Raw genomic sequence first — 21,531 nt, forward strand, 5'->3', positions numbered from 1 at the left:
AAGGGGCCCTCCGCTGTTGCTTTCAAATGTGACACCAGACCCTCAACGCACGTTTATATTTACAGTAAATGTATATTACAGTAGTTTCGCCTTTCTTCTGCTACTGTTTAGGAAAAGACAAACAAGGATGTTGTTGCATTAGCAATATTGAACAGTTTGACTTATCACCTGCAGTACGCTGCATTGGAAATTGTGCTGTCAATCATGTATCGGTAACCACATTGTCCTTCACACACCCACACAAACGCAAACAGAAAGGAAATATAGACTTTTGCTTTCATTCTCCTTTATATTAACAGTAGTGTTGCACTCGTCAAGCATTTCATGGAGTTTATTTTCCTGTGTTGATGACGTATTTCCATTTGAATAGATCATCTGTTTGTTTTTTTGATAGCCACGTAACTGCCATGATTTACTACTAACTAGTCAGTTGTATGCGGCATAAGGGGGCAAGACATTCTCCTTCAAGAGAGCATCTGATTGGACAAAAATCGGTGTTGTGCAAGATGTCGTCACTGCTCCATTTTTCCTGAAAGAGAAAAACATTTTAAATATTTATATACAGTAAAAGTGAATTTAGTCAACATTTAGGAGTAGACCAGCACATAGATGACCTCAAAGCTACCAAAAAACACCTCTCATTTTGATATCATGTTGTCAGGGTAACAAAAAGAGGACAAATTCTTAATTTGTTCATATCAAAAAGACTTGTGGTAGAAAATCTGTAATTGCTTGGATGAAAGTCATTTGTTTTCCTGCTCCAGAGATCTGCCACTTTTTCCACAGACGGCGTTAGCCAAGATATTGCGTTAAACTCTCTGTACCCCAGCATATGCATTTTCTCCTTTCCTTTTCCCTCTCTCCTACTTTTTAAAATTTAACTTCAACCTGTCAATTAAAGAGTGAGAGGGCAAAGAGGAAATAAGAGAGACAGAGAGAGAGAGAGAGGCAGCAAGAAGCACAGAACTAATTAAGCAACTGTGTAATTTTAATTAGCTGTTTTGATAATTAAACTAATTAGTTCCCCTGTGTTTCCAGTACGTGCTACCGACTGGAGTTTTTTCTTCTTCTTTTTACAACACTGCTTCAGAGCTCCACTCCGTTGGTTAATTAGTCACTTTTGCATCAGAAAGCTTTATTGATAGCCTTAATTTGCAGTTGAAATGAGAAATCTGCTGTCAATAATTCAGATAATTGCCCGCTGTTTGATTGCGGAGAACAATCCGTCCACATCCGTGCGGTCGAAACAGAAGCCCACCAGGGCAGTGCAGAAGACCACCACAACCGTGTGGTCGAGACAGAAGCCCACCAGGGCGGCGCAGAAGACCACCACATCCGTGCGGTCGAGACAGAAGCCCACCAGGGCGGCGCAGAAGACCACCACATCAATGCGGTCGAGACAGAAGCCCACCAGGTGACCTGACCTGACTCTGGAGGGTCAACGGTGACCTGACCTGACTCTGGAGGGTCACCAGGAACCTGACTCGACTCTGGAGGGTCAACGGGAACCTGACTCGACTCTGGAGGGTCAACGGGAACCTGACTCAACTCTGGAGGGTCAACGGGAACCTGACTCGACTCTGGAGGGTCAACTGTGGCTGTCATCCCGTGTAGAGGCACTGGACAAGCGGCCATCTTGTGCCATGACTCTGGACCGGCGGCCAACAAGGGCAGTGGCGCTGCGCTGGACCGGCGTCCATCTTGGACAGTGGCGCTGGGCTGGCGGCCATCTTGGGCAGTGGCGCTGGGCCGGCGGCCATCTTGGGCAGTGGCGCTGGGCCGGCGGCCATCTTGGGCAGTGGCGCTGGGCCGGCGGCCATCTTGGGCAGTGGCGCTGGACCGGCCCCCTTCATTTCCCACCCAGGCAAAGGGTCATCCAGGCAGTCGTTGAATAGGTCCTTCAGGGCCTCATCATTATACCCCAGCCCCACTGCCATTGTCCAGAACATTTGCGCCAAGCTACCCACCTCACTCCCCTTTTGACGGAGAGTGGTTAGGTTTGGAAGTCTCCCCATCCGCTCCTCTATGGTGGCTGGGGAACATATATGAAATTCCACACCGCTGGATCTTGGCATGATGGAGTCCTTCTGTCACGTTCGGGTACACAGGAGACGTGAGATCCAAGTGCAGTGTGAGATTTATTGGGCAATCCAAAATCAGAGTCAAAACAAGCCGGGGTCGTAACCAAACATCAGTCCAAAACAGAAACAAACAAATAAACAAACAGGATCAAGAACAGTAACTAGAAAACTAGGAACACGAGGAAACCCGGTGATGGAAAGTAAGGACTCCATGCAGACAAACAGAAAAGGACTGGTTAATATAGGTAGGATAATGACTAACAATTGAAGACACCTGAGTGCAATTAACAGGAGTGCAATTACTGTGATAAAGGGACAAGGCTAGTGGGAATTGTAGTGCCTACGGTGAGGTGCCTATGGGGAAGTGAGACCACTAGTGGACACCCAGGGAAACAGAGACCAGACAGCGTGACAAAAGTTCCCTGGTTCGCAAGTGTGCTAAAGAATTCACGGTTGCACTTTATTTTACAGAACGTGTACTTACATGTACTTATAGTGTATTTATCTAAGAAAGTTCTGGTAATACAAGGTGACTACATGGGGTAGGGTTAGGTTTAGGGGTAGGTTCAGGGTAAGTACCTAGTTACTACATAGTTATTGTAATTACTATAATAAGTAAATAGTATGTACATGGGGAACAGGACTGTAAAATAAAGTCGCACAAGGCGCACAAAATAAAACATTCTGATGAATTTTCAGCCAGCTATTTTTCAATGGCAGTTCATAATTGAAAAAAAAAAGAAAAGAATGTCTTTGAGGTCAAATGTGGTGTCTGTTCAGGGTGGTACATAAATCAAAATGTCTGTATAACTACAGGCTGACTATAAGTAGTTGAAGGTCAACCAAACAGCCCAATTAAGGCATTTTGGGGCTGTCTATTACCCTTATTTACGGAGCTGTTTTGTTAGCTCTGTATAGCCTAAAAAGTAGCTTAAGGTATAAGATGGACACTGGAAAAAGAAAGAGTAAATTGAACAATATGCTATGTACCAGGCATGCCCTTAAGATATGCAGATTGTTTTTCTGAACTTGCTGAAGGGATAACGCCAGTCTCTGACCCCCCTATAAACTTAAGCATGTCCCCCGATGCCCGGCCTTCATGAATCTTTTAGGCAGAGGGAGTCTGGAGTTCAAAGTTTCTCTGAACTCGAGAAATAATAAGCTGCCTGATTAGCGTTGCTAAAAATACCAGCATGGCCAAAAGGAGCCAGGTGGTAGGACGGGCCTCCAGCCTATTTGCATGTTTAGAGGCTGATCAGACATGCCATACAATGAAAGGGGCCCTCCGCTGTTGCTTTCAAATGTGACACCAGACCCTCAACGCACGTTTATATTTACAGTAAATGTATATTACAGTAGTTTCGCCTTTCTTCTGCTACTGTTTAGGAAAAGACAAACAAGGATGTTGTTGCATTAGCAATATTGAACAGTTTGACTTATCACCTGCAGTACGCTGCATTGGAAATTGTGCTGTCAATCATGTATCGGTAACCACATTGTCCTTCACACACCCACACAAACGCAAACAGAAAGGAAATATAGACTTTTGCTTTCATTCTCCTTTATATTAACAGTAGTGTTGCACTCGTCAAGCATTTCATGGAGTTTATTTTCCTGTGTTGATGACGTATTTCCATTTGAATAGATCATCTGTTTGTTTTTTTGATAGCCACGTAACTGCCATGATTTACTACTAACTAGTCAGTTGTATGCGGCATAAGGGGGCAAGACATTCTCCTTCAAGAGAGCATCTGATTGGACAAAAATCGGTGTTGTGCAAGATGTCGTCACTGCTCCATTTTTCCTGAAAGAGAAAAACATTTTAAATATTTATATACAGTAAAAGTGAATTTAGTCAACATTTAGGAGTAGACCAGCACATAGATGACCTCAAAGCTACCAAAAAACACCTCTCATTTTGATATCATGTTGTCAGGGTAACAAAAAGAGGACAAATTCTTAATTTGTTCATATCAAAAAGACTTGTGGTAGAAAATCTGTAATTGCTTGGATGAAAGTCATTTGTTTTCCTGCTCCAGAGATCTGCCACTTTTTCCACAGACGGCGTTAGCCAAGATATTGCGTTAAACTCTCTGTACCCCAGCATATGCATTTTCTCCTTTCCTTTTCCCTCTCTCCTACTTTTTAAAATTTAACTTCAACCTGTCAATTAAAGAGTGAGAGGGCAAAGAGGAAATAAGAGAGACAGAGAGAGAGAGAGAGGCAGCAAGAAGCACAGAACTAATTAAGCAACTGTGTAATTTTAATTAGCTGTTTTGATAATTAAACTAATTAGTTCCCCTGTGTTTCCAGTACGTGCTACCGACTGGAGTTTTTTCTTCTTCTTTTTACAACACTGCTTCAGAGCTCCACTCCGTTGGTTAATTAGTCACTTTTGCATCAGAAAGCTTTATTGATAGCCTTAATTTGCAGTTGAAATGAGAAATCTGCTGTCAATAATTCAGATAATTGCCCGCTGTTTGATTGCGGAGAACAAAAGTGGCAGGCCTTTAAGTTTGAAGCTGCTGGAAATCCCTCGGGTCATTTCCTGGATGCTTAGCACTCCGTCCAATCTACATATCAGCAAATAACACCGCCATCCGCAAGATCTCGACCCCGCTAACAAGACAGAAATCCTGCCAAATAAGGAACGCTTTGACCTGCCCCACCTAGGTTTCCCATCGTGCTCTGCTCTTCTCGTCTGCCTCACACCACCCAGTGTCCTACGTTTACGGTAATTGAGGAAGGAGGGTTGGGGGAGAGAGACTGAAAGTTGCAGCTTTGCTTTGTAGCTAATTAGTGTCCTTGGAATTAAATGAGCAGCTCTTTGTGCACCTCCGGCTCCTGCGGCCCATGTTTGTGAATTGAATAATTGATTCCCCTCCACTAATCAGAGAGCGACATAATGAGCCAGTTTAATTAAATGGGGATCTAACCTGGCGAACACTGGGAAAATATTTGCTCGTTTACAGCTAATCAGAAATAACAGATTGAGATGGTTCGGGGGTGGGGGCTGGAAACCAAAAAGAATGGGATCTTAAAGCGCTGCATGTTGCTGAAGGAATATATGAGAAAGTGCAATGCTAGGTTAGGTTTCTCAAGTGAGGAAAACTGGAGATACATTGTGGCTCTTTGACTTCTCTTCTGGTATTTTCGGTGGGCCTTGGGATGATGGTAGCAGATTGACCTTTCCTTATCAGAGGCGAAACACGCTGACATGTTCCTCAAGGGGAGCACCCTAGGATGAGGAAGAGATAGCAGAGGAACCCTTGAGCATTGACCTCTCTGCCTCTTCTCACCTCCTTGATGTGCCACTAGAGGTACCACTTACACTCAAAGGCTTGTGGATCCTACAGACCTTTAAGTATGCTAAGATAAAATAATGGTGGCTCAAGGTGTCTATAGCCAGCCACCAAGTGAGTGATGGAGATGGATAAAATGTGTAAAAAAAAAGTTTAAGAGTCTGGGTTTTAGCCTGGCACAGTGAAAGATTAAAAAGTGTGTAGCACTTCAGTTACACTTCACAAAAGGGTTCAATTTTGAGACCTTGGTGTCCGTTAATGCAAAGGAACTGCAACATGATACTGAACAACATCTGTTGTGACTTGTGCATCTTCTAACAACTTATAATCTCAGTAGAAAAGTTATGTAGGAAACCTACATTTTTCTTTCTCTCTCTGTGTCAAAAGGATATGATCAAAACCATGGTTTCTTTTTCTTTTTCATTTTTCCATAGGAGCAGTTTTACAGAAATATGGAAACAGTGACCTGTACTGTTTGCCACAAATGATGGGGAAAAATCTTTATGATGAGTATAAAATAAGTAAATAAAATAAATTCATAAAAATAATAATAATAAAAAAAGAAATATTTAGTAAATTGTTATTTTATTGCTACATTTTATTGCCTGCCATCTGCTGAGTTTGTAGTTTCCAAATACAACGTGTCCTAAACTTCCAGACAACCTCACATGTTGTTCATTTGGAGTTTGGCTGGATTTGTGTTGATATTAGTTTACTGAAAAACATCAGCGCCACTGTGGGACAGAAGTGGATCATTGAAAGAATACACACTCATCTTGCCCCAGCTTCTTCGCCCTCCTCAACCCCCCAATGAAAAATGAAATAGTGCATTGAAATTCCACACCAAAGGAAGGATAGAGAGAAGCTGAAGCTTTGAAGCTGCAGCCTGTCAGTCTTTTTGTGTTTTTGTGTGTGTGTATGAGAGAGAGTGAGAGGATGAGGGAGAGAGTTCCATGTTCTAGTGCTCTCTCTCTCTCTCTCTCTCTCTCCTTCTCTTTCTTTTTCTCCATTCCATCTCTCTGTCCCTCTCTACCTCTCCCATCACTCGATTCCACAGGCCCCTTCTCTTTTGCACCACTGTCATTCCCAAGAGCCTGCACAAATCAGAAACACAGATTTGAAAAAAGTTGAGTTTGTGGACTTTGGAAAGAAGGAAAACATTCCTTTGCTTTTGAACTTGCCAAGCAGCAAAACCACACCTTGGCTGTATCTCAGGTGTGTCTGATGAAGATAAGAACAAAGGCTGGAAGAAGAATTAAGAAAGAAAAGGTAAACAAACAACATGTAACACTGGTCAATGTGGACAACCTGCTTTCCTTTAAATGCTACATGAAACACCTGAAGTTTTCAACATCTCTCCCTAAGGGAAGAATTTTTTTTTCTTGTTTTCAGTTTATTTGATCCATTTTAAACTTTTTCCCTAAATCCAAGCTTGTCATTTATTCTTTCCAGAATATATATAGTATTTTATATTCAAAAACCCAAAAGCTGTAGGTAAACATATTATATAATTTTAATAATACTTCGAGCCAACACAAATTCGGTTTTATTTTTTATTTTTTTTTTAAGTTAACTTTTCTGTGGAACTCACATGACTGGTAGCCTGACTACGTCAGACTTCATACTTTCGCTTATTTTCAGTTCGCTTCGGTACTCAGTCTGAGATCGCGAACTATCTCCCAGTTTTCCTCCGGCTCCAAACCAGCCGGTCAATCAACGAACAGAGGGCGGGCTGAGAGCCATGATTAAGCGCCAAATTTTTTATTGTAGTTTAGGTTAGGGAAATCGAAAACGGACGCGGAGACGTGGGATGCTATTTGCTCTGTTGTGGAGAATATTTCTGGCCTTTGCCAACTGAAGCCCGAACAAGAAGAGTGTTTATTTTATATTTTGAATTGAATTTTGATTTGAATGAGGTGAAGTTGTGGCCCTATTCCCGAGTCCCGACAGGTTTTGGGAAAAGTTAAATGTATCAACTGTTACCGGTCGTCAGCAAGAAATTTGGGAGGCCAAAGTCCGGCAAGGCAATAATTGTGATTGTGAACTGCCATGTTTACTCCGGTATTTCACTCGATGGTTTTGTGTTTGCAGCATACCTGTGTTTACAGTGGAAGTTTGAGGCGGCTGAGGCGTCATAACCAAACATTATGTGATTGGCTTACGGGTAACCAATGATTTTAAACTTCAAACGAGAAAGAAAACACTTGTCAATTATGCCCTTCCAGACTCTGTCTATGAAGCAAAGCGAAGTAGCAGAGTTTGGTATTACCAGGCTACATGACTGGTGCATGGTCCATATGGCTTGTGCACTATTTTCCCAGTCGACAAACAATAATTTCATGTCAAAAGCATGGATTTGGTCATAAACTAAAATTAGCCCAACAGTATGTGTACAGAAAGTAATGGAGCACTTAGAATTGACAACCGTATTCTCCTGCAACCTGAACCTGGCTGATAATGACCTGCTTTGAGAAATATCATTTCTCATTCTAACCATACCGCAGGGCATATATCACAAAGTTCTGGTCCACGTGAGAGCCAAATCCACCGTCTATCCTCCAACTTTACTAAAGAGAGGTGCGTGTACGAGATGAGACACTGTGGCTGAATATCAGACAGACAGAGGAGGATAACGAGCCTCATCCTTGCCGTTCATTAGCGCCAAGAGCTCCCTAGCCTTGAGGGATGGGATAATTCCCACGGTAACCATTGCACATCCTTAACAAGCAACTACGCTGAACTTGCTGCAGCTAGTCCACCTGATTTGGCGGGTCCAGCCCACAAGTGTGTGCTTGGTTACATGAGAATGATTAGCAGGGTCTTATGGAACACTTTGATCCACCGCAGACACCGCTTGCTCATATCTGCAAACAAACAGAGCCTCTTTACAGAAAACAAGGTATTTAGCAGCCATGGATAATTAGTTGCATAATATGGTGTTTGACTAGCATTAGCAGTTCCAATTCATCCCAAAGTGTTTTGTGTAGTCCAGGTCAAGTTCTTTCCCTTCAGAGTCCATTTAAAATTCTTTCGTGATCACCTTATTGTGCCATTTTGTGCTTGTGAAAGAAAACACTATGATTATTTAGCCTCAGGAGTGTGTGTTTTCTGGATGAAGGCCTTGAAAAGAAGCATTAACATTCGGTTGCCACTTTGAGGGGGCAGCCATTACTAATCGCTTAGAAATGTCCTTACTACCTGAGGGCCTGTCAGGTTGTAAATGAAAAGGAATTAAGAAGAAATCCATACATTTTTACACCCAACCCCCTTCCCTTGAGTTTGCTCTCCCAACTTGCGCACACTAGATGGGAGTCTATCATTAGCAGACCAAATTAAACATTAGCTCTCTGGCTGTCGGTAGTTTGGGCTAATTGCTAATCAGCAGTAAAAGTTGCCTAGGACAGAATATTGCTTACCATAAGCTAAAGGTAATTTGCTGCTTGAGACAAGCTAGACCAACTTGTCTGTTGTTGTCCAGAGTCCGCTCCTAATTACTGCCGGAGGGCGATGACAGTCATTCAATGGAGATTAAGACTGGAATGGAAATGTGCCATAATGCAGGAATGAGCTAGAAATGCTTCTGTCTGCTTTTCTTTAATTTCCCCACTCCTTGCTCCGTTTTCCTTCTGCACTCTGTCTATTAACAATAGGGATGGATTCTCGCATGTCAAATCAACAGAAAGGAAGCCTGTTGACAGTCGGTTGCTCCATCTTGAACTGTCCATAGATCAACAGAAGATTCCTTGAGCTTTGGGTAACTGACACAACAATACGGATATATGCAGTTATATAGGGTACATATTGGATACTGCACATAATTACATACGGATATATGCAGTTATATAGGGTACATATTGGATACTGCACATAATTACATTTTTGCTGAATCTTTTCATTTGATAAATTTCTCAATTTAGGGAGTAGCTAATTAAAACAAATGTATCCTTTGTGAATTTTAAGTAAATCAATTTGTTAACATGATTCATTTAAGCAATTCAATGACCAAATAAAACATTCACCAATTGAATAAATAATTATTAAAATAATGTAAGTTTCTGTGACTTAAAAAAAAAAAAATTAAGTAAGCCGTTTAGCTAAATTTGCTAGCTTTATAAGCTGTATTTATTGTACAAAACTTGAATTCAAGACTGTCACCCAAATTTCAGATCCTTAAAGGTTATTAAATCTACCTAAAATCTATATAAATTTAGATCATTTATATATATTATTGGGTAATGACACATTCGGTCATATGCATTTACGCCAGAAACCGTTAAAAGGGGGCACATACAGTAGTGCACATAATTATCTTTTTTCTTAATTTTCCATTTAATAAAACACTTCACAGATCAAGATTTAATTTATTATTTATATTTCATACTATTAATTCCTTTTAAGACTTTTTTTTATTTTTTTTATTTTAACGATCAAAACAAAAGTAGCAACAGTTTTGATTAGTTGTATTTTTGTCATGTTTATTCCTTTAAATTGTAAATAAATCTAACATGCTTTCCTAAAAGCTCAAGTATCTCATATTTTGAGGTCTGATTCATTTTAATGAATCAGTTTGTTCAAATGAGTTAAGTAAACTGATTCACTGATCAAATAAAAGATTTAAAGTGTAGCACAACTAGCTGATTAGCTTGTAGCATAGCAAGCAACAGTTTCAAATAAATATATAGCCTATAACCTAAATATCTGTGCTAAAAGATTATACTTTTATATGAAACTACATATTTATGCTAGTTATGTACAGTATTAGCGCAGATGAAAGTGGTGCTTTTTCCCCAACGCGTTCCCATCAAGTGCCACATCATCATGTTCCTGATTGTCTCAGTGTCAGCCAACCCAGCTCAGCTGATGTCCCACAGGTCTATGACTGCAGGATAAAATCTGAGTCTACAGCTATCATAATTAATAATCACCCACCCACAGGCTTCTCAGCCTAACCTTCAAAATCCAATCCAGCTCCTCTTCTGATCCCCAGATTGATAGATGCGCATGTCTCCGTATGCGCACACTGTAAACTGTACTCACTGTACTCATAAACTCAAAACAACATTCGTCCCTTTCATCTGCAGGTACGCCGTATGGGGAAGAAAAAACACGTGTACAGATACACACTTGTGCACTTTTATCTAATGTCAAATATCAAAATGTCAAACCATCGGTCGGGGGGGAAGGAGTGCAGAGCGGGTAGTCGTGGATGTTTAATACCCTCTGGTCGAATCCCAGTGCAGTCCGATCAATACATCGTTATAGATCTTAATCACGTGAAGCGTATAATCGCCAAAAACCTATCAATTATAGAGCGTGAGATAGCTGGTCTGCCAAATCCTGGCCTGCAGCCTCCTTCCTCCTTGGATTAGGATCTGAGATTGGGTCAGGATCATAGGAGCCGCGCCCTGCCCAACCAGATAGCACATTAATGACCACTCCAGGGGCAGCTGTCTCTCAGGCTGCAGTCTGGCAAAATAAATAATAAATCATTTAGGCTGGAGCTGACATAATTACCAACTAAGAAGCTCAGTCCAGGCCAGCGAGGCCAGTAACAATAGCAGAGGAGAGAGTGATGGGACGAGCGATCTGCCCTGATTAGGCACACATAAAGCTCTACTTTTATCTTTACAACAACCATATACCTTTGCTGCCTTTGCGAAGTTTACACACACGATCATGGAATGCTGGTCCTGCACTTTTCGATGTCTCCATCATTAGTGGCACCAAACAGTATTAAAAAATAATAACTGTTATTCAACAGGTTTCATATTCGGTAACAGTGGGAAACTGTTACACGACTAACGTGGAAGGTCACACAGCAACAGCAACATGGTGGATGTAGTATGTACAATTATGTGCATATTACATGTATACTCATAAAATATGCTTTATTTGCAGTCGAAAGGCAAGCACATGCAGAACTGTCACAGTGTCTGGTCTATGTTTCCCTGGGTGTCCACTAGTGGTCTCACTTCCCCATGGGTACCCCACTGCAGGCACTACATTTCCCACAAAGCCTTGTCCCTTCATCACTGTTAATTGCACACCTGTATTGCACTCAGCTGTCTCCACTCTCTTTGTTATCGACTGTCCATATATACGAGCCTGTCTCATTCTGTTTTCATGGAGTCCTTGTTTTCTGTCACCCGGTTTTCTTGCGTTCCCTTGTGTTTTCTAGTTTCTTGTTTTTCTTGTTTCTGGACTGATTCTGTGTTATGACCTCTTGCCTGTTCTTGGATTATGATTTTTGGATTACCCCATTAAATACACTGCTATTGGATCTCTCCTTTCCTGTGTTCAATCGTTACAAGAACTATCTGAAATTATGTGATTTTGGATTCAAGTACAGTGTAAAAGATGGATCGCTTGGAAAAAATGTATGCAAGAAATTGGTTTAAGTTTTCAGTTGTGTTGTTTTCGTATTACATACCAGCAGCTAAACCTAAAGAAGCCAAGTTATGATACTTCAAACTGTCCTTGAGATGTCTTTCTTTACTCACTCAAATAAATATAAGCTTATTTGAATCCCTGTTGTCTTGTAAGGATGAAAGAAGCCCAGATACTTTGATCTCCTGTGAAACAGACCATACAAACGTACATGGGCATCTTCGAGACACCCCACAGTGTGGAGGTGCAGGAAACTTCCTTGCCTTTTGTCGATTTGTTTCTTTTCAAATCCTTTCACCCATCCTCCCTTCTACTCAGTCTGTTAAAAATTTTACATGAAGATGTCAATGCAAGTGAATTAACAGTCATGTCTGCTATCATTTGAAATGTATCAGTGTGACTGGTAAGATATTTTCTTACTGTAATGGGTGTGAACTCTCCCAGGGTCTTTCATGCAAATTACCTTCTGATCCCATTGAGGTGTAAACCACCCAGGTCTGGGACCTAGGTAAATGCAAATTCCAATTGTTTGTACATGCCTCCATTTGGGGGATGTTTTATCTTGGTTTTGTATTTATAGATTGCACCAAAAGGGTTGAGGCGATTCTGTAGCCAGAAAGCCCATAGTGTGGTGTGTGTCTCTGCACTCCATCCTATTTTCCAAGGTCAGGTATGCACCTTTGACTCTTAGATTCATCTTTGAGAATTTGATGTCTTGTACTGATTTGATATCTTTGAATTGGCATAATAAATATTTACCTGACTGATAATAAATTGTTACATTTCATTTTATTCTGACTTACTCTGAAATAATTTCCTCAAGTAGATTTCCTCAAGGCTTAGTGGAGAAGTATTGCATTAGAAGCACAAATGATTGTGGGTTCAATTCCCAGGGAACACACATACTGGTAAAAAATGTATAGCCTGAATGCACTGTAAGTCGCTTTGGATAAAAACGTCTGTTAAATGCATAAATGTAAGTGAAGGCACGTTACCGCAAATCTGCATCTAGGGTTAGTACATACTACATCTCAGGTTAGATGGAGCATGGGGCACATCAGGTGAGATTCTAGATTTCTGACTAACTGCTTGACTTATGGGGGGCTAGACAAAATACTCTGACTAATGATCAGAATAGAGAGTTTGTGATTGTAGGGTACACATACATTGGTTGTCGTGATACACCCTGAGCATCATAGATTCCTAATGAACGAATAAATATAAAGTAAAGGGTTAACTAGAATAATAAAATGTCAAAAGAATAATAGTAATAATTAGAGACAGACAAACAACCAATTTGCCTTTCAACCTAAATTCAAGGTCATAATAAAATCAGATTACAATTTAACAAATTGAATAATTTTGCACGCCGAAAAGACCAAACACAGGAAACCTTCAGCGACCACTGGATACCTCCTTAGGCCAAGTGTGTGAACCTTACAGTCTACAAAGAAAAAGGGAAAATTTTCGAGATTTCAACTGATTTGTATTAAAGGGACCTCCAGTCTTTATTGGAAATAAACATGGAAATTAACCATTTTAATTAAATATTAGAGAAACTATTTTTATACACATTATTTAGGATAAAACTACACATTTAAGCCAGGATTAAATGAAAGGAAGAAAATTTTGTTTTAAAACTGTTAAAACAGAAATGTGTTAAATGAAATTAAGATTAAATAAAATGTGAATATTAGATGAAAAACTTACATTAACAACTAACTGAAATACATTTAAGATGAACTAGTAAAATGGCAAAACTAAAATAGATTTTTTTTTGTATAAAACAACTAATAAAACTAATAAAAATATAATGAAATATAATGGAAAAAGTAATTACTATATATATATATATATATATATATATATATATATATATATATATATATATATATATATATATATATAAAAGCTTATAATAGTATATAACATAATTATAATAGTATAGAAATAAAAACTACACTGTTTGGCTACGTTTCATTTTAGCAGTGTCTATAAGCTCATATGGACACTTTTAAGTAGCAATAATAATAGAAATATTTTTTAAAAAATCACTTTTTTTAACATGCCTGTAATTATTTAAAAGCTAATGCCAACTTACCTTGAGGTAAATACACCATCCAGGGAATGTTGCACGTATGTGTGAAAGTGGTATCGCCCCAGCTCCCCTCTTCCTGCTGGCAAGCAATTGTCATTCCCTCCCACTGACACACCTGGTTGCCAGTGGCGATACAATTAAAGGGACAGAGAACTCATTTCAGAAGCATGTCTCTTATGCTCGAATTGCCAATCAGGAAGGGCGATTTTTGAGGTAACTACAGAAATGCTGCCAACTCACCTCATTCATTTGTTCTGCATTCAAAGGAAGACTTATATATAGAGAAGAGGGAGGGCTGAAACAATTATGTTGTCGACATTTTCTAATTTATCTCACCTTTTCTGTCCAGAGAAGCTTCTTCATTTACCAGTCCAAATTTAAATTCAGAAAAATTCCTAAGCGGATTTTCTCAATTTAGCCATACTTTTAATCTTTGGCAAAAATGAGTGATGACTTCTTTCAATAATAATAAAAAAAAGCCTGACAGGCTTACAGCGCACACCGGCGGATTAGTTTCCCGTGGAGATGAGGTTTTCCTTTGTGCTGCCGTGTGTCTGTTTGATGGGGGTTTAACAGGAAGCGTTCATGCTGAAATTGGATGCAGACAGGGATAGTGGTGCGATGGCCGGGTTTTGATATGGACCCCACGCAGTAACTCTGGTCTAACATACCCTAATCTTCCTCTCCCTGAGGCCTGCTTTTACACCTATGAAGACTACTATAAACCCTAGACATACAGAGTAACAAACTGGGATGTTAATTAAATGCATATATACCTAGATCTAAAGGAAAATGCACTTTTCTCTATGTTTATGCCAATTGAAAGTGGTTTCCGTAGGAAATAAATCGTTCTCGCTTTTAGATATATTGGATTCCTGAAATGTTGCTGTTCTGTCAAGGATGCTGACGAGAGATGAAAATACCATGCATAATGCCGGACTCTTGCAAAGCAAGATGATTATGACATCTAGTTACGTGGAAACAGGCCGTTATTGCAGCGAAGCAAGGTTAACAGGTTGTTTACCAGCAAAATCAGTTCTGGGGCTTGGAAAAGCTTCATGACAATGCAATACAGAAAACAAAGAGCTTTCTTTCAATCTGGGCAATTTAGGACGGTTTTAGACAGGAAGCATCATTTGAAAAGTATTAGGATCAACACAAGGCCCTTCTTTGGCACGTGATTGGGCAACTGTTGTCCTGGTGTGGCCCACCCTCCTGTGCGGGCCAGGGTTCACAACAGATGGGCAAAGGCAGGCCTAAGCTCAGACTGTCTGAGAGTCTCACCAGGGCAGGATGGGAATCCTGTCCTATCAGACTCATCCTCTCAATCCTGCAAACAGGCATTTGTTTGTTGATTTGGCTGCTTTGATGCCCCATCATACACCCTGTGCTGACAGACAGAGAACACTGGCTTTCCCCTGATTTGCACCATGATGCGTAAAAAGTCTGAAATCATGATGATATTTCTTATTTAAAGTGATGTATACTGTTTTATTAAAATGCCTCTGACAGTTATTTAGGGTTTAGTAAGGAATAATGTACATTCACTCCCTTTGATTTATCAACCAGTTTGGAAATGGTGTCTGCAAAAGTTTGGGCACCCTGCAGAGTTAATACCTTGTACTGCCCCCTTTGGCAAGCTAGGACCTGACAGTGTCATGGATTGTTCTCAATCATCGTCTGGATAGACCAGGTGATGTCAATCTCAAAGGTTTTAAATGCCCAGACTCATCTGACCTTGCCCCAACAATCAGCACCATGGGTTCTTCTAAGCAGTTGTCTAGAAAACTGAAACTGAAAAGAGTTGACGCTCACAAAGCAGGAGAAGGCTATAAAAAGATAGCAAAGCGTTTTCAGATGCCAATATCCTCTGTTCGGAATGTAATTAAGAAATGGCAGTCATCAGGAACAGTGGAAGTTAAAGCAAGATCTGGAAGACCAAGAAAAATATCAGACAGAACGGCTCGCAGGATTGTGAGAAAAGTAAGTCAAAACCCACGTTTGACTGCACGATCCATCAAGAAAGATCTGGCAGACACTGGAGTTGTGGTACACTATTCCACTATAAAGAGATACTTGTACAAATATGGACTTCATGGAAGAGTCATCAGAAGAAAACCTCTTCTACGTCCTCAACACAAAAATCATCGTTTGAAGTTTGCAAATGAACATATAGACAAGCCTGATGCATTTTGGAAACAAGTTCTGTGGACCGATGAGGTTAAAATAGAACTTTTTGGCCGGAATGAGCAAAGGTATGTTTGGAGAAGAAAGGGCACAGAATTTAATGAAAAGAACCTCTGTCCAACTGTTAAGTATGGGGGTGGATCGATCATGTTTTGGGGTTGTATTGCAGCCAGTGTCACAGGGAACATTTCACGAATAGAAGGAAAAATGGATTCAATAAAATTTCAGCAAATTTTGGATGTTAACTTGATGCCATCTGTGAAAAAGCTGAAGTTAAAGAGAGGATGGCTTCTACAAATGGATAATTATCCTAAACACACCTCAAAATCCACGGTGGATTAAATCAAGAGGCATAAACTAAAGGTTTTGCCATAGCCTTCACAATCTCCTGACCTCAACATAGTTGAAAATCTATGGATAGACCTTAAAAGAGCAGTGCGTGACAGACAGCCCAGAATTCTCAAAGAACTGGAAGACTTTTGTAAGGAAGAATGGGCAAAGATACCTCAAAAAATGAATTGAAAGACTCTTGGCTAGTTACAAAAAGCGTTTACAAGCTGTGATACTTGCCAAAGGGGGCAGTACAAGGTATTAACTCTGCAGGGTGCCCAAACTTTTGCAGACACCATTTTTTTGTTTTCTGTTATTTTGAAAGTGTAAATGATGGAAATAAAATCTAACTTTTTTTGACTTATTATAAGGATGTCTAATCTGTCATTTGATGCCTTTTGGAGATTTTTCCATCTTTTCTTGGCGTCTTTATGCACATTAATAAAAAATTTTACCTGGGGTGCCCAAACTTTCAATCCCCACTGTATATATATATATATATATATATATATATATATATATATAAACAGTAATGGACGATATTGGATATTTAATTGTGCATGCTCAATTCAGACTACTTCTACATTTAGATCACCCTAGCCCATCTAACACTTCTTGAAAATGCTAATAACAACACTGTTAAATGTAATCAATAGTAAATAATTTTTTTTTTACCACTGTATAATATAATATTGAGATGCCTTTAGTTTATATAGATTTAATGTATTTAGAGTGCAAGGTGTGTGTGTGTGTGTGTGTGTGTGTGTGTGTGTGTGTGTGTGTGTGTGTGTGTACAGTGAGTATAAAGACACAAAAACAGACTTTTTTTGTTTTTGTTTTCCAGCTGTATTTACTCAGTGCAACTTATAACATCCAAGTGAAACCTATAACACCAACATGTCAGAAAAATAAAATAATAAAAAACAGAAACACTGATTTGGGAAAAGGATCGCCCCCTTGTGTCAGTATTTTGTTGAACCACCTTTTGCTTTAATTACTTTCTTTATTCTGTTGGGATTTGTATCTACTAACTTAGCACATCTAGACTTTGCAATATTTGCCCAATTCTTTTTGCAGAAGTGCTCAAGAGTTCAGTTCAATTTGATGGGGATTTATGGTCATTGTCATGTTGGAAGGAAAACCTTCTTCCCATTGACAACTTTCTGGAGGAGCTCAGCAGATTTTCCTCCAGGATTTGATGGTATTTTGCCCTATCCATATCGTTAGGTATTGAGGCCAAATAATTCAATTTTAGTTTCATCTGCCTCAGAATGTTCAAGGTGCGTTTTGGCAGAGCTCAGTCGTGAATGCATGTGGCCTTTCTGGAGTAGAGTTTTTTCTTTCTTGCAACCCTCCCATACAAGCCACATTTGTAGAGAAAATGTGATATTGTTGTCACATGCACATTGACCACTCTTTGTCATAAATTCTGCTTCAGAGTTGCTGTAGGCCTCTTGGTTGCCTCTGACCAGTTTCCTCCTGGCTCTTTAATCCAGTTTGGAGTGACGTCCTGATCCAGGGAGGGTCTGTGTTATTTCAAATACCTTCCACTTCTTAATAATAGACTTTACTTCAATTCCACGTCTTAATAATAGACTTCACTATGCTTCTAGGCATTGATAAAGCCATTGGTTTTTGACTTGTACCTGTCCACAATGTTATCCTGGAGATCTTCTGACAGTGCATTGCTCCTAAAGTTGATTGTTTGCTTCAGTTGCACTACCAAGGACTGAAATGCTCAAGGAAAGCTCTTTTTATGCTAAGTTAATCAAAATGAACCCAGCTGATCACAGTTGAAAGTCAAATGGCTTTGTGTGCCAATGAGAAAGTGATCAGCTACACCTGATTGGGGTTTATTTTAAGAGCCAATTTTTTCATTTTTTCCAACTCAGTGATAATTTTTTTTATTGTTATATCTTTCACTTGGATGTGATAAGTTACACTGAATAAATACAGCTGGATAAAACAAAAACAGTCTCCATCTTCATTTCAGGCTACAAAGCAACAGAATGTGATTATTTTAAAGGGGGGTGATTCTTTTCGATACCCATTGTAAATATGAAATTTATATTTTTGTTTCTGTACTGGATTTTAGGTGTGGAGGCGGAGGCGTGGTTTAGCGAAGCCTGCAGCGGGAGAGAGAGTCGGGAGACGGACGGTGAGTGAGCGGTTTGAACGGAAATAATCAACACCTGTCTCTTGTTTCAATAATTGGGGTGGAGAGAATATTTAACGCCAGGGGAAACCGGAGTAGTGGAGAGAGAAGAACTGCTGATGACCAAACGATCCGAAAGCCGCAACCCGCAACCCGGAAGTGTTGATAGTTTATTGTTGCCGGTGTGAGAGACACCGTTGTGTTAGTTTATTTCCGAAATAAAATCGTCAGAAGTCAAGCCGACCCCTCGTCCTCTTCCTTTCCATCCTTGAACCTTTGTACATAGGTTATATATTTTATTTTTTAATATATTTAGATAAATAATTTAAAATAATAATAAAAAATAATATGAATAATTACTGGATATTCTTTTATTTATTTATTTATTCTGTCTATCCATTCATACATATACACGTTGTCACACACCTGGACTCATTTTGTGTGTTTTTGCCCCTGTGACCCAGTTTCTGTCTCTATGTGGTTTGATTAGTTCCCAGGTATGTCTAGTCATTTCCGCATGTGTTCCATGTCCCTGTTAATTTAGTCATTCCATCCACCTGTGTTTTCCCTATTATCCATTGTACAAAAGCCTTGTCCTTTCAGTTCTGTTTTGTCGGGTCTACTCGTCTACTTGTTACTTGTCAACTTGTCCGCTTGTTACCTGTTACTTGCCACTTGCCACTTGCCACCTGTTATTTGCTACTTACCTTGCCTATGTTTGATTTAATAAATCCTTGTTTCGTTTATCCCTCGGCTCCGTGTTCCTTCCAGCAGCGTAAGCCGTGACAGAAGACCCGACCTAAAAAGTTAAAAAAACTGCGTGTTTTCCCTCCGTTTTGTTTTCCGTTTTTTCACAGTCTTTTTCTTTCCGTAGTGTGTCATGGATCCCCTCTATCGCCCCGAATACCTCCTCCTCCTGCTGGAGCAGGAGGGACTGTCTCTCGAGGACCATACCAGACGGTTTCTCTTGATAGCTAATGCCACCAGCTACCCGGACCACGCGCGTTGTCGCCCGAAGATGGTCCTCGGGAGGATTTCGCCGCATTCATAGAGTGGAATCTGGTGAGAAATGGGTCACCTCTCACGGTCGGCCCAATGGAGGATCTCGCCAGGTCCACTCTGGACCCAGAGCCCAGCCTACAATCTCCCCACGGTACGAGGCATAAGCCCGAGCCCACCGATGACGGAGAGCCAGAGAGCAACCCGTCAGACCAGGTGCGAGAGCCGGCGACACTGCCCACCACGAGGGAGCAAAATGTGGAGCGCCAAATGGGTCAAAATGAGGGGGTTTCCAATTCACCTATGTCAGTTTCTCAGTTAAGCCCAGGACGGGCTCCTGATCCTCCTTTAAGCCCAGGACGGGCTCCTGATCCTCCTTTAAGCCCAGTACGGGCTCCTGATCCTCCGTTAAGCCCAGGACGGGCTCCTGATTCCCCGTTAAGCCCAGGACGGGATCCTGTTTCCCCGGTTAAGCCCAGGACGGGCTCCTGTTCCCCCGTTAAGCCCAGGACTGGCTCCTGATCCTCCTTTAAGCCCAGGACGGGCTCCTGATCCTCCTTTAAGCCCAGGACGGGCTCCTGATCCTCCTTTAAGCCCAGGACGGGCTCCTGATCCTCCGTTAAGCCCAGGACGGGCTCCTGATTCCCCGTTAAGCCCAGGACGGGCTCCTGTTCCCCCGTTAAGCCCAGGACGGGCTCCTGTTCCCCAGTTAAGCCCAGGACGGACTCCTGATCCTCTGTTAAGCCCAGGACGGGCTCCTGTTCCCCCGTTAAGCCCAGGACGGGCTCCTGATCCTCTGTTAAGCCCAGGACGGGCTCCTGATCTTCCGTTAAGCCCAGGACGGGCTCCTGATCCTCTGTTAAGCCCAGGACGGGCTCCTGATTCCCCGTTAAGCCCAGGACGGGCCCCTGATCCCCCGTTAAGCCCAGGACGGGCTCCTGATCCCCCGTTAAGCCCAGGACGGGCTCCTGATTCCCCGTTAAGCCCAGGACGGGCTCCTGATCCTCCGTTAAGCCCAGGACGGGCTCCTGATCCTCCGTTAAGCCCAGGACGGGCTCCTGATCCTCCGTTAAGCCCAGGACGGGCTCCTGATCCTCCGTTAAGCCCAGGACGGGCTCCAGCCCCAGAGCTCACTCCAGTGCTTGCTCCTCCGAAATTCCCACCCTCCCACCCACTCCTGCCTCCTCCTCCGCTGTCGTCTGGCAGCCCCTCTGCTCGCCCTCAGCCTACCATCATTGTGGTGCGAGCTCAGCGGGACCGCCATCCTCCAGCGACGCCTTGGTCGGCGTCTCCCTCACCTCCGCCTCCAGCCTCTGAGGCCTGGACTCCGCCTCGGCCCGTTGACCCGTCGGCTCCACCATGGCTCCTAGCTCCTTCCTCTCCGCCGTGGCCCGGCAGTCCACATGCTCTGCCTGGCTCCCTCGTCCCTCCGGCTCCGCCTTGGTCTGGCGTCGTCCATCCTATGCCTCGGGACTCCTCTCCTCCGGCTTCGCCTCATCCCTCCGTCCCTCCGGCTCCGTCAGGCTCCTTCATCCCCTCGGCTACACCTCAGTCCTCGGTCACTCTGGCCTCACCGCGGCCTTCCGGATCCACATCGCCGCGTCAGTCACCAGAGCCATCAGTTCCGCCTAGGACCTCCGGCTCCTCCCCGTCACCTTGGCTCTTCGGCTCTCCGTCTCCGCCTCGGGCTCCTCCTCCACTTGCTCCGTTGCCGTGGGTCGAGTCCCTGGAGTCGGTGACCATTCCTCCTCCATGGCTCCTTCCACCGTCGGCCCCACCTTGGGCCGTTATGGCTGTGGCCTGGGTCCTGCTGGGTACCTCCTGCTTCAGATCCTTCCTGTCTCCTCCCTGGCTCCTCCCTCCGTCATCTCCTCCCTGGCTCCTTCCTCTGTAGTCCCTGTCTGCTGGCCCCCTCCTGGGAGGCTGTCCTCTACCGGAACCTCCTCCCAAGTTCCCACCCACGCCTCCCTTTGTTGTTTCTACGGTGCGAGG

General features: G+C 42.1%; 1 long non-coding RNA gene across 3 annotated transcripts in view; it reads right to left on the reverse strand.

The window, feature by feature from the left end:
• Positions 1-3,672: 3,672 nt before the first annotated feature.
• LOC132098858 (uncharacterized) overlaps positions 3,673-21,531 on the reverse strand; it is a 123,273-nt gene continuing 105,414 nt past the window's right edge. For 2 of the 3 annotated variants that reach the window (XR_009422987.1, XR_009422986.1), the window contains 2 exons: positions 6,583-6,626; positions 5,950-6,477 (listed from right to left, as the gene is read on the reverse strand). This is a non-coding gene — a long non-coding RNA (uncharacterized LOC132098858). Of the gene's footprint in view, positions 3,886-5,949; positions 6,478-6,582; positions 6,627-21,531 lie in introns of those variants that run through there. The other variant, XR_009422988.1, reaches the window with a different exon arrangement.

Source organism: Carassius carassius, chromosome 22 (assembly GCF_963082965.1).
Source record: "Carassius carassius chromosome 22, fCarCar2.1, whole genome shotgun sequence".
NCBI classification, from domain to species: domain Eukaryota; kingdom Metazoa; phylum Chordata; class Actinopteri; order Cypriniformes; family Cyprinidae; genus Carassius; species Carassius carassius.